Consider the following 14,040-nt stretch of genomic DNA (forward strand, 5'->3'; position numbering starts at 1 on the left):
CACAGAGACACTGGGGCAGGAGAACCACAGCACGAAGGGGGTGCAGGGAAAGGGGCTTTCTCCCAGCTCCGGGCTTCAGGGAGCACAAAATCCTGGGCACCCCGAGGGCTCCAGCATTTCCGTGGAGCGGTAGAGGGCCCCGAGGCAGCATGCCAGGGGATGGCAGTGCCTGAGAGGTGGTGGCGCTGGGGAAGCAGGGCTCACCTGGGGAACCTCCACACAGTGCAGGAGGCTGCCAGCTCCAGGGGCTGCTGCAGAAGAAGGGGACAGACTACAGGGAAAAGGGTGGGACTGGTTCAGGAGAACCAGGGAAAAGCCCCCAGACTCCCAGCTCTGTGAGGACTTCACAGCACAGCCTGGGGAGCCCAGAATAAGCTCGCATTCCCACTGCAGAGCCACCCAACTGAGCTCATCCGTTTCAGGCCCAACATGGTGAAGGAGCCAGTTTCCAAAATGCCACCTACATATTCTATGGTTCAATCCACATCATGGCAAACTAAACGGTATGCAGCCAGCTGGCTGTCATTCTGCCCTGTTGTGTATGACAATGAGGTCTGTTGTTATGAACTGAAGTTTGTGTCCCCCCAGAATCCACATGTTGAGGCTCTAACAACCAGTGTGGCTGTATTTGGAGAGGGGGCCTCTAAGGAAGTAATTAGGTGAGGTCATCAGGGTGGGGTTCTGATTCTATAGGATTAGTCCTTATGAGAAGAGACACCGCAGAGCCCACTCACTCTCTCTGCCTGCACCCAGGAAACGTGAGGACACACACGGGTCGTCCACAAGCCGGGAAGAGAGCCCTTGCCAGGACTCAAAGTGGCCGGAACCTTGATCTCGAACTTCAGCCTCCAGAACTGTGAGAAAATAAATATGTCTTAAACCACCCAGTCTGTGGTATTTTGTTACAGCAGCATGAGAGGACTGATACGTCTGTCCACGCAAAACCTCCCCAGGCCGGTCCCTGGAGGGGCTCCAGAGCAGCAGCTTTAGCATTGTTGAGAAGAAGAAATGATATCCTTGGCCAACCGCACCCAGAATCTCAGGCAGTTATGGGAAGGGAGGCTCAAATGCAGATTCCCCTTGAGGCCAAGAGATCCTGATTCTGGGGTCTGGATGGGAGCGGGGTCTGTGCACTGTTAGCCAGGCCTCACTGTCTGCCACGGTGACTCTGATGCAGCGGTCTCCCCAACACACTTCAGCCAATGGCTGGAGTGCGGAAAGGGAGCCCCAATGCGGTTGGTGAGGTGTGAGTGTTAGGTTCCTAATAGGATCAGGGATAGAAAGAGCTGAACTTCCAGAAAAGGAATCAGACCAGGTGAAGACAAACCTCAAGAGCACTCTCACTTCCTGTTTCTCCTTCCTGAAATTAACCTTACACAAAGAAATGATAAATATTTGAGGTGATAGATACAATGATTTGATCTTTACATATTGTATTCATGTCCTAAAATATCACATCTACCCCATAAATATGTGCAAATTTTTTTTTTTTTTTTTTTTTTGTTACAGAGTCTTGCTCTGTCGTCCAGGCTGGAGTGCAGTGGCGCAATCTCAGCTCACTGCAGCCTCTGCCTCCCGGGTCCACGCCATTCTCCTGCCTCAGCCTCCCAAGTAGCTGGGACTACAGGCATCCATCACCATGCCAGGCTAATTTTTTGTATTTTTAGTAGAGACGGGGTTTCACCGTGTTCGCCAGGATGGTCTCGATCTCCTGACTTTGTGATCCACCCACCTCGGCCTCCCAAAGTGCTGGGATTACAGGCGTGAGCCACTGCGCCCGGCCTATGTATCCATTTTTAAAATGAAAAAAATAATTTTTAATGACAAAGTAATATATGGTATAATATATGACATTAGTTTGGTTGAAAATTGACATTCTGATAACATTAATATCTTTTCCTTTTTCCAAAGGAAATGGCTATTAGAAATTGGGGCTAAGCATAGTGGCTCACGCCTATAATCCCAGCACTTTGGGAGGCAGAGGCAGGTGGATTGTTTGAGCCCAGGAGTTTGAGACCAGCCTGGGCAATATGCCAAACACTGTATCTACAAAAAATATGAACATTAGCCAGGTGTGATAGTGCACACCTGCAGACCGAGGTGGGAGGATCACCTGAGCCTGGGAGGTCGAGACTGAAGTGGGCCGTGAGTAAGCCACTGCACTCCAGCCTGGGTGACAGAGCAAGACCCTGTCTCAAAAAAAAAAAAAAAGAAAGAAATCAGTGCATAACCTTTCAGACCTGTTACATACCTTTACATACATACAAATTCCCATATGAAATATACAAAATTATTTAGTGTGTGTTTTTGATATAAAATATATCCTACTTTACGTATTATTCTCTAACTTGCTTTTTTCATGCAATGGTACTTCCTGAAACTCTAACAATGTCAGCATATTAAATTCTGTTGATATCTTTAACTGCTGTATAATAGTTCAACGTATAAATAAAATGCATTATATATTTGACTATTGGTGGGCAGTTACCAGTTCCAGTTCTTCTCTATTGCAGTCAAAAATTCAATGACCATTATTCTACATGTTTCATTGTTCACAGTATAACTGCTTTCTATTTTTCTTTTCTTTTCTTTTTTTTTTTTGAGACGGAGTCTCACTCTGTCACCCAGGCTGGAGTGCAGTGGTGTGATCTCAGCTCATTTCAACCTCCGGCTCCCAGGTTCAAGTGATTCTCCTGTCTCAGCCTCCCGAGTAGTTGGGACTACAGGCGCCTGCCAGCATGCCTAGCTAATTTTGTATATTTTTAGTAGAGACAGGGTTTCACTATATTGGCCAGGCTGGTCTCAAACTCCTGACCTCATGATCCACACGCCTCAGCCTCCCAAAGTGCTGGGATGACAGGCATGAGCCACCAAACCCAACCCCCAGACTGCACATTTAACCATCACTTTGTCCTCTCACTGTAACTGACATTAGAAAGCTTTTCATCATTTGATGATCTGATGAGAAAAAGAGACTTCACTGTAGTTTTAATTTTCTTTTACTAGATTAAAAATGAGATTGAGCATTTTCCCATATGTTTAATAGCCATTTGTATTCACTCTCCTATAAATTTCTTTTCATATCTTTTGGTCATTCTTCTATTGGATAGTTTTCTTTTTCTTACTAATTTATGGAAGTTCATTGAATATTCAGCATATTATGGCTTTATCTGTTGCATATATTTTTCCTCAGGCTGTCAATTGCCTTTTAACTCTGTTTACAGTATATTCGTTATGATACCATAGTTTTAATTTTTATCTAACCAAGTTTATTCATCCTTTCCTTTATAATTTGTGCTTTAAGGCCTCTTCTACTTGGGGAAAACGGATCATGGCTCCTGCAGATGTGTCTGTGTCCTAGTCTGGATCTTATAAACATTACCTTATCTAGAGAAAGGGTCTTTGCAGATGGCATTAAGTGAGTGATCTTGAGACAAGGAGATGACCCTGGATTATCCAGGTGGCCCTAAATACCATCACAAGTGTCCTTATAAGGGAGGCAGAGGGAAGTCGGACTCACACAGAGGAAGAGGTCATGTGAAGACACAGGCAGAGACTGGAGTGCTGTGACCTCAAGCCCAGAGACTCCTGAAGCCCTGGGCATTCCAGAAGCTGAAAGAGGCCAGGAACGACTCTCCCTAGAGCCTCCAGAGGGAGCATGGCCTTGCGGACATCAGGATTACACACTTCCTGCCTTCAGACTGAGACAATAAATGGATGTTGCTGGTTTTAAGCCACCAAGTAGCTCTAGTTTATTGTACAATTTGTTGCAGTGGTGATATAAGACACTAAAGTTCTACCTAAGGTTTGGGACGGAGCGGGGAAGCCTGTATTTTCTTCAAGTGGTTTTAAAGTTTTACTGCTGCATTTAAGTCTTTAATCCCATGAAATTTATTTCTTTAGGAAATTAAATTCAAGTTTTTTTGTTGTTTTTGCTTTTGTTTTTTTTCCTGCAGATAACCAATGGTTCCCATAGCACTTATTGAATATCTGTGTTAGTCTAGGTCCTCTGAGAAGCAGGAGCCAGGACGGGATGAAATGAGCAGGGGTGGCCAGGCGCGGTGGCTGACACCTGTAATCCCAGCACTTTGGGAGGCCGAGACAGGCGGATCACCTGAGGTCAGGAGTTCGAGACCAGCTGACCATCATGGCAAAACCCTGTCTCTACTAAAAAATACAAAAAAATTAGCCAGGTATGGTGGCACACGCCTATAATCCCAGCTACTCGGGAGGCTGAGACAGGAGAATCACTTGAACCCAGGAGGCAGAGGTTGGGGTGAGTCAAGATCATGCCATTGCACTCCAGCCTAGGTAACAAGAGCAAAATTCCATCTTAAAAAAAAATTAAAAAGAAAAAAAGAAATGAGCAGGGGGACTACTGGGTATTACTGGGTATCTACCTGGAGGAAAAGAAGGCATTATTCAAAAAAGATACTTGCCCACGGATGTTTATAGCAGCACAATTCATAATTGCAAAATCGTAGAACCAACCCAAATGCCCACCAATCAACAAATGGATAAAGAAAATGTAGTATGTATACACATACATATATATACGACGGAATACTACACAGCCATAAAAAGGAATGAATTAACAGCATTTGCGGTGACCTGGATGAGATCGGAGACTATTATTCTAAGTGAAGTAACTCAGAAATGGAAAACCAAACATCGTATGTTCTCACTGATATGTGAGAGCTAAGCTATGGGGACACAAAAGCATAAGAATGATACAATGGACTTGGGGGACTTGACGAGAAGAGTGGGAGGTGACCAAGGGATAAAAGACAATAATAGGGTACAGTGTGCACTGCTTAGGAGATGGGTGCACCAACATCTCACAAATCACCTCTAAAGAACTTACTCATGTAACCAAATACAACCTGTACCCCAATAACTTATGGAAACATAAAATTTAAAAATAAAAATTTTTTTTAAATGAGCAGGAGTTTATTAGGGGAATCACCGTTGAGAGATCGGGGGTAAGAACTGAGGAGGCTGATGGAGGATGGGGAGGAGGCATTCTAGATGCCCCACAGTCTAAGGGGGAGCCCCTAGTCAAAGGCACCCATCAGAAGAGGCCTGTGTCTCCCAGGAAGAGCTGGTCCTAGCTCCCCTGCTCGCAGGCAGGAGCTGGTGCAATGGACTTCCCAGAGCAGGGCCTTTGCTCATTACCCTGTGTAGCTGAAGCTCTGTAAGGTGCACTCCCGTGGCCACCAGCCCACTTTTTCCCATTGACTTGACAGCCACCTCTGTCACCAAATCCGCTCATGCACAGTCAATCACTTCCTCACCCTCGCCAGTGTCCCACTGCTTTCGCAGCTGCGGCTTTAGGATCTGTCCAGGTCCTGGGAAGAAAAGTACCCTGCCCTTCTCCTTCCCCTGGGACCTGGTAGCCTTGGCTTTTCTTCTGTGTGTACTCTTTCGTATGAAATACAGAATGAATTTGTCAACTTCCTGGAAAAATCTTGTAGAGATTTTGATTGGCAACTCATTGAATTTATAAGCTCATCTGAGAAAACGTGACCTCCTTACCACATGAAACCTTCCCATTTTTAAACATAATTCATCTCTTCTTTTATTTAGGATTTCTCCATTTACATCTCACATTTTTTAAGAAAGACTTTTTTTTTTTTTTAAGAGCAGTTTTAGGTTCAAATCAAAATTGGGAGGAAGGTACACAGACTTCTCATACCCCCTCTGTCCCCACACATGCACAGCCCCTCCAACACAGCTGGACAGCTGGCATCTCACACCAGAGTGTATGTTTCTTACACTGCATCCACCCACACTGATATGTCAGTATCACCCAAAATCCATGGTTTACATTATGGTTCCTCCTTGGTGCTCTTCATTCTATGTGTTTGAACACGTGTATAATGACATGTATCCACCATTATAATATCACACAGAGAATTTTCACTGCCCTAAAAATGTTGTGTTCCACCCATCCATCCATCCCCCCAACCCTAGGCAACCACTGGTCTTTCTACTGTCCCCATAGTTTTGTCTTTTCCAGAACGTCATATATTTCGAAGCAGATGTATGTAGCATTTTCAGGTTGGTTTATTTCACTCAGCAATATGCATTTCAGGTTCTTCCATGTCTTTTTATGACTTGATAGCTCATTTTTTAACAATGAATAGTATTCCATTGTCTGGATGTACCACAGTTTGTTTATCCATTCACCTACTGCAGGACCTCTTGGTTGCTTCCAGGTTTGGGTAATTATGAATAAAAGCTGCTATAAACATCCATATGCAGGTTTTGTGTGGACGGAAGTTTTCAACTCCTTTGAGTGAATACCAAGGAAAGCGACTGCGGGATCCTATGGTAAGAGTATGTTTTCTTTTATAGGAAACTGCCAAACTGTCCTCCAAATGGGCCACACCATTCTGCATTTCTACCAGAAATGAATGGGAGTTCCTGTTGCTCTACATTCTCACCAGCATTCAGTGTTGTCAGCTTCCCTGATGTGGGCCACTCTAATAGCTATGTAGTGACATCTCATTGTCATTTGGTTTTAACACTTTTTTGTTAGATTTTGCATCTGGGCTGTGTTCACTTGTGAGTTAGGGGAAATCTAAACACCAGTGGCTGTAACCAGTAAGGTCCTCTACCTCTTTGTCTCTCCCTCCCAATCTCACCCTTCACCAAGAAGCCCAAGGTAAGGCAGCCCAGGCCAGTGATTTGCTCCAAGAGATCATCAAGGAACTGAGCATCTTCTATCTTTTCCTCCACCATCTTCAGCAGAAAGTGGTCACAATGTGATCCCAAGAAGGCTGCTGTACCTTCTGGTATCTTGTCTGTATTCCAGGCAGGAAGAAGGTGGAAGAGCCAACAGCAGCTTCTTACCAAGTGCTGTCTTCTTACCAAGTGCTATCTTCTTAACCCCCTCCCACAGGAATTCTGCTTACATATCATTGAGCAGACCTTCATCACACGGCTAATGCCACCTGCAAGTGATGCTGAGAGATCATATATCTTTGGTGAATATATTGCCAAGCCAAGAAAAGCTTAAGGGATTTTTTAGAAAAAAAAAAAGTTCAAAAAAAAAAAAATGGAGAATGGCTAGGCCTTTGGCATGACTGCCAAAGGTGTAGTCTCCAATACCTAAAAGATTTTGTTAATAGTATGTATTGTCAGTATTATGCATTTGTTAGTATTAATGGGGTCATTTTTCCTATTGCAATTTCTAATTGGTTTTTGCTGAAGGAAGAAAAATTGTTGATCTTTATATGTCCAGCTCACATTCAGCACTCCCACTAAACTAATTAATTGGTTTTAATCACTTGTCGGGTTATTCTTTGGATTTTCCAAATTAAGCAATTACGGCCTCTGAAAATCACAATACTTTTGTTTCTTCCTTTCCAATTTTTATTTCTTTTCTTGAATTTTGGCTAAGCTGTGATATAGGAGAAGTGATTTGACTTTAATTTTGTGGCACCACTCAGTATGGTGGTTCCTACAGTTTTCTCGTTTACATCTTTTAATAGTTCAGGGAGTTCTCCTTTATTCAGTGTTCTAGGTGTTTATATCATCAGTGAATGTTTATGGGGGCAGGACAGAGGGCAGGATCTACTGTGAAAATTATGGGAATTTTTTTCCCCACTAATTTATTAAAGCATTGACAAATTGACAATTTGTCCAATTTTTGTTGTTGTTGAACCAATCCTAGTGGCTCAAGATATATTATTAATAAATTATAGGATTCAATTTACTAATATTTTCTTTGTGGTTTTTACATGTAAGTATAATGATCCTTTCTGGTTTTTTCTTCTTACGCTTTCCTTATCTGGTTTTGATAACAGTGTTTTTACTAACTTCACAAAAGGAGTTGGTCAGCTGTCCATCTTTTTCTAAACTCTAGAATAGTTTCAGGGAACTTAGGTTATTTGTTCCTTAAATATTTTATAAAAATCATCTTTTAAACTCTATGGATTTGTTGCCTCTTTGGCTATTGATCTTTGTCTATCATTTCCATTTATCTAATGATCATGTCTCTATCCAGGTTTTCTACTTGCCGTTGGGTTAATTTATTTATATATATCATCTTAGGAAGTTTTCAACATCAGTCATTTTCTTAGTGTATTGGTATAAAAATATTCAATTATTTTATAATTTTTGAAGGTTGATAGTATCCACAGTTATAAATCCTTTTTTGTTTACTCATGATATTTATGTCTTCTCCCCTTTTTATTGATTATACCTGTCAAAAATTTGTCTATTGTATGAATTGTGTCAAAGAACTTGCTTTTGGTTATGTTGATGACTGAAATTTCTGGCCTTCTGTTTCATTAATTCCTGCTTGTATATTAGTTTTTTTCTTCATTCTACTTTCTTTAGATTTTTCTTATTCCTTTTTTATAGTTTCTTAAGTTGAAAGCTTAGCTCATTTATTTTTAATCTTTCTTGTTTTCTAATAAATGCACTTCTGGATCTAAATTCCCCTCTGAGTACCACTTTGGCTTTATCCCATAACTTTTTATGTGTAGAGCTTTTACAGTCACTTGGTTTTAAGTACCGTACTCCATTATGATTTCCTCTTTAAAATGTGAATTATTTAGAAGTTTTTTTTTTTAACCTCCAGATGTTACATGGGGATATCCTGTATATCTTTATGTTGTTGGTTACTATTTTTACTCCCTTGCCCCCATTGGAATAAGGACTTGATGACTTTAGCCTTTGAAAATTGTGGATTTTTCTTTGTTGCTTAGTACATGGTTAATATTTTATAAATTTCCCCATGTACTTAAAAATAATGAGTATATTCACTTGGATGTATAGTTAATTAAATTCTTCAAATCCTTTATTTTCTTATTAATTATTCTTCTACTTGCTATGGTAGTTTTTGAGAACTCATTTCTTGCGGCTGCTGTAACAAATTATCACAGACTTGGTGGTTTAATACAGCAGAAATTTATTCTGTCCAAGTTCTGGAGGCCAGAAATCCAAAATCAAGGTGCCATCAGGGTGGTGGTCCTCCTAGGGGCTCTGGGGGAGTCTGTCCCTGGCCACCTTGGCTTCTGGTGGCTGCCCACCTTCCTGGACACTCTGTGACTTGTGCCAACTTACTATAATGTCTGCCTTCCCCTTCCCATGGCCTCCCCCTCTGTGTCAACTCTCTGCCTCTCTCTTAAAAAGATACTTGCAATGACATTTAGGAACCACCTGGATAATCTAGAGCAATCTCATCTCAAGGTTCTTAAATTAATTACATCTGCAAAGACCCTTTTTACAAATAAGGTGATATTTACAGATTCCAAGGATTCGGATGGGGACATGTCTTTGGAGCCACCATTCAGCCCACTACAGGAAAGATGTGTCAAAATCTCTCCAGGACTGTCAATTTCTCCTTGTAATTCAAGGGAACAGCTGTATTTCAAAGGTATGGTATTAGGTGCATACAATGTCAAAACTATTATATCTCCTTCGTGCATTTTCACTTGTATTAATATGAAATGGCTGTCTCTGTCCTTCTTAATACTTTTCATCTTGAGATTAATTTATCTGTGTGAATATTGCTACATTCTTCTCTTTTATTAATTTTAAACCTTTCTGAGTCAGTTTGTTTCAGCCTGATTTTTATTTCATTTTTTGTGTTGTCACAACTGATAAGTTTGGGCTTATTTAGCCATTACAACATATTTTTTTCTCTTGCCCCTGATTTCTCTAGATTTCCTTTCCTCATGCCTTCCCTAAGTCTGACTTCTAGTTACTCTACTGCACAGCTGAAGCCACGGCCTGGGGTATTTTCCGGTTCAGTCACAATTTCCAGGGTAGGACTGTATTATAAGAAGAATGCAGTCACTCTCCCCAAGCACACATTATCACACTTCTTTTAAGCACGAGATCTTAGGACTGTGTGAGTCGCCAGTCACATTTCCATTTTGCCAGAATGACCATTATTCCCACAGCCTCTGGAACAAAACCTCTTGCTTGAGAAGGTGCTTCAAATGAACTCACTATTTGAAAATGCATCTGGTTATGCTGTTTTGTTTTGTTTTAGTTTTGGCTATAAATAACTAAGTTTTGAGGGATTCCGTAGATGCGCCAAAGAACACGTCTGGGGTAAAAGCTATGGAAGGTGCCCAGTTCTAAGGACAGCGAAGGAAAGCCAAGTGGACCCTGTCATCTGAAATTGTTTTGTCATCCAGTGACTTTTAAAAATAAAACAAGCTGTGGCAGAGTAGGTTCTGAAAGGGACAGAGGGGACAGTGTGCTCTGAGAAAGTTGGGCTCACGAAGGTAAACAGACGGCGCTCCCAGCCTGCGGTGTTGCTTTGCCACCCACAGCAAGCACTCTTGGCTCATTTCAGCTGCAGCTGCTGAGCTAGTAAAATCTGAGAAAAGAAGGAACACAGTGAATAAAGAAGACAGAAGTGAAAGAAGAGAGTGCAGCCAAGAGAGGCTCCAGATAAGGTCGCGACACTGGGGAGAAAAGGAATTTATAACGTGGAGAATACATGACGCTGGGGCTTTCTCACATTTCTGCTATCGCCGTTAAAATTATCCGGGTTCAAATAAAGAAATGCTCTGTCCTAGTCATTATTCATGTTTCTTTCCAAGGCACAAATTCCAGCATAGGCAATTTCGGCAGGAACTAAACTATTTATTTACTGGATTCTTGCTTACGACCAGGCAAGCAGAAAGCCCTGCAGCACACACAGAACCGGGGCTGGCTTCCTCTCTCCGATGGCTCCAAGGGGGCTCTGCCTGACCCAAATGAGTGTGGGCTATAAAATCTCAGCAAGGCCAAGGGCAGAGGCAGCGCCACTCAGCGAGGGAAGCCATAAACCAGACAGAAAGACCTCCTCTCTCCACACTCTCCTGGATCACATCCTCAGATGGAGTTTAAATCACTCTGTGTCCCAGTTTCCACGTCTTGTGGGCAGGTGATCCGGCATCCACTAATTCAGAGCTGCTGGAAGAAAACCCTGTAAGGTGATTAGACACACTGGCCACAGGAGTGTTTGCTACAAACACCGCATTCCCTGCCCAGGGCTCGTCCAACCTCATATTCCGTTTTGCTCTGAACGTGCCACAGTGATCCATCTTCCAGGTCCAATGGGATCTCTCTCCAGCTCCCCGCCCCTGACCTGAACCCTCCTCCTAGTTTTATTTGAAACTGCAAACTCATGACTGCCCCCACTCCCCCCAGGTCCTAGGCTGTGCCCTTTACGATTCAGCGCAAGTCCCTGGGCTGCTAGTGAGGAGGGCACCTTGCTTCCCGGCCCTCAGAGATGCCTCTCTCCCAGGCTTCAGGCTTTACGACACCTGGTTCTGACCTTTTCTCAAAAGGACCTGCAGATCTTGGCCTGCAATGGGGAGGAGCCCCTTGGGGAGGTGTAGAGGGAACTTCGGTGGAGAGCAGAGGGAGGAAGGAAGGGTCCCTGGGGAGCCAGATCAGCTGATTCTATGCAGGGAATTCCCAGGGGAGTGAGCAGTCACTCAGCTGTCCTACAAGCCAGCACGGCTCATCTTCTTCCCTCTAGAATTTGTAACTCTTCAAAATTCTAGCCTTGGGCCAGAAGTGGTGGGCTCCCACCTGTAATCTCAACAATTTGGGAAGCCAAGGTGGCAGGATGGCTTAAGGTCAGTAGTTGGAGACCAGCCTGGACAACATCGCGAGACTCCCATCTCTACAATAGATAGATAGATAGATAGATAGATAGATAGATAGATAGATAGATAGATAATAGTCTAGCCTTATTTAGGCCCTTCTCTCTCAGAACATTTGCTTTGTTGAAGTGTCAGCATTTCCCAGTAAATTATGAAAGCTGGTTGGCTAAGCTAATTCCTCAAGACAGCTGCTATGGATGCAATGCTTGTGTCCCCTCAAAACTCACGTGTTGAAATTCTTGCCCCCAAGGTGATGGTATTTGGGGGTGGGCTGTGGGGAGGTGATTAGGTCACGCAGGTGGACTCTTCATGATTGAGATTAGTGTCTTATAGAAGGGATCCCGGAAAGCTCTCTCAGTCTCCTTCTACCATGTGAAGACATAGTCAGAAGGCAGCGATCTGCAGCCAGGAAGAGGGCCTCACCCAGACCCCAGCCCTGCTGGCACCCTGATCATGAACTTTCAGCCTGCAGAGCTGTGAGATAGATGTTTACTGTCTAGGCCCCTCAGTCAGAGACAGCAGCTCAAGCAGACGAAGACAGTGACCCTGGCACACAGACTCCCCTGACCCCTGGCCCCACGGGAAGGTTACTCCATGCATCCCCGCACTCTCTGTCCAGTGAGCCCTGAGTCCCTGTCTTCTCTCTGAGGGGCACTTCCAGCCCCAAGCCAGTGCAGGACAAAGATGATGGGTGTGTGGTGCCCCCAGAGCCTGGTGGCCTCCCCTGTGCACAGCAGCAGGTCTGCCCTGTGTGCCCCGGCCCTGGGGCCCAGTGTTCAGGGCGTCTCAGAGGCCCCACCTTCCTGCCCGCCAGACTCCGTGCCCTACACACCAGCAAAGGGAACATGATCTGAAAGGAAAAGATCCATATGTCCAGTTATTCCTCAGTAAGCATGTATTGAGCACCTGCTCTGAGCCAGGCACAGGCCCAGCCCCCAGGATGATCAGGCATGCAGTGTCCCTGAGCTGGGGAGCTGCTGACTATGAAGGAGACTAGAACAAACAGCCGAAGCACAGGGCAGCACGGATTCCACAGAGCCTCCCGCGGCCTCCTCCCATGTGTGCAGGGAAGACCTGGAAGGGGGCCAACAGCAGCTGGGCAAGGAGACCCAAGCCTCCCAAATACACCGCCAGGCCCCACCCTTCAGGTTCAAGGAGCCCTAGGCTGGTCAACAGTCAACCATCTGCCCTGCTTTGCATGGTGGATTCAGGTCAACAACACACTCCCTTGGTGTGCATGACCAGCCTCAGCCAGGCTCCTTGTACAGCGCCTCCATGTCCAGTCCAAATCAGGCCACCTCAAGCCCCCAGGCCAGAAGCACTGCTGAGAACATCCTTCTCACCTCCTGGGCTGCCCAGGGGGCTGGGTCCTGCCAGGCTCCCTGGTTTCTCGTGGCTCCCTGTGGGTAAGCAATACCTTCTTGCAAAGACAGAGAGTGTCCTGTACAGACCAAAGCTTCTCAAAGTGCCTGTGGGCAAAGACCAGGTTTTGCTTTCTAATACCACAGACTGACACTTGTATAAAATTTAAGATAATTTTTAGAATAGTGAAAGGCAAAAAGACATACAAAATATACGCCTAAACAGAGTAAAGAGACAACTTATTGAATGGGAGAAAATATTTGCAAACTATTTCTCCAACAGGACACTAATATCCAGAATATACAGGCAATTCAAACAACTCAATGGCAAAACAAAACCCAAAAATCCCACTAATAGGTGGGCAAAGGACCTGAATAGATGTTTCTCAGAAAAAAGATAAAAATGGCAACCGTTATATGAAAAAACGCCAAATATCGCTAATCACCAGGAAAATACAAATCAAAACCACAACGAGATATCATCTTACCCCAGTTAGAATGGCTGTTACCAAAAAGACAAAATATGCAGAGAAAAGGGAACTCTGAAACACGGTTGGTGGGAGTGTCAATTAGTACCGCCATCGTGGAAAACAGCATGGAGGTTTCTCGAGAAACTAAAATATCCAGTGATGGATGCAGTGAAGCTCCCTGACTTGCCACAACGCAATATATTAATGTAGCAAAACTGCACTTGTACCCCATGAAAATATACACTTTTTAAAAAGAAAATATTTTTAAGAACTGAAAACAGAACTACTATACCATTCAGTAATCCCACTACTGGGGATTTATCCAAAGGAAAGGCAATCAGTATATCTAAAGGATAAGATACCTGACTCCCATGTTTACTGCAGCACTATTCACAATAGCCAAGATGTGGAATCAACCTACGTGTCCAGCAGCAAATGAATGGATAAAGAAAATGTGATGCATACACAATGAAATACTATTCAGCCATTAAAAAAAAATGAAATCCTGTCGTTTGTAGCAACATAGATGGAACTGAGGATCATTATGTTAAGTGAAATAAGCCAGGCACAGAAAGACAAATACCACAT

The sequence above is a fragment of the Papio anubis genome, chromosome 5 (assembly GCF_008728515.1).
Source record: "Papio anubis isolate 15944 chromosome 5, Panubis1.0, whole genome shotgun sequence".
NCBI lineage: Eukaryota > Metazoa > Chordata > Mammalia > Primates > Cercopithecidae > Papio > Papio anubis.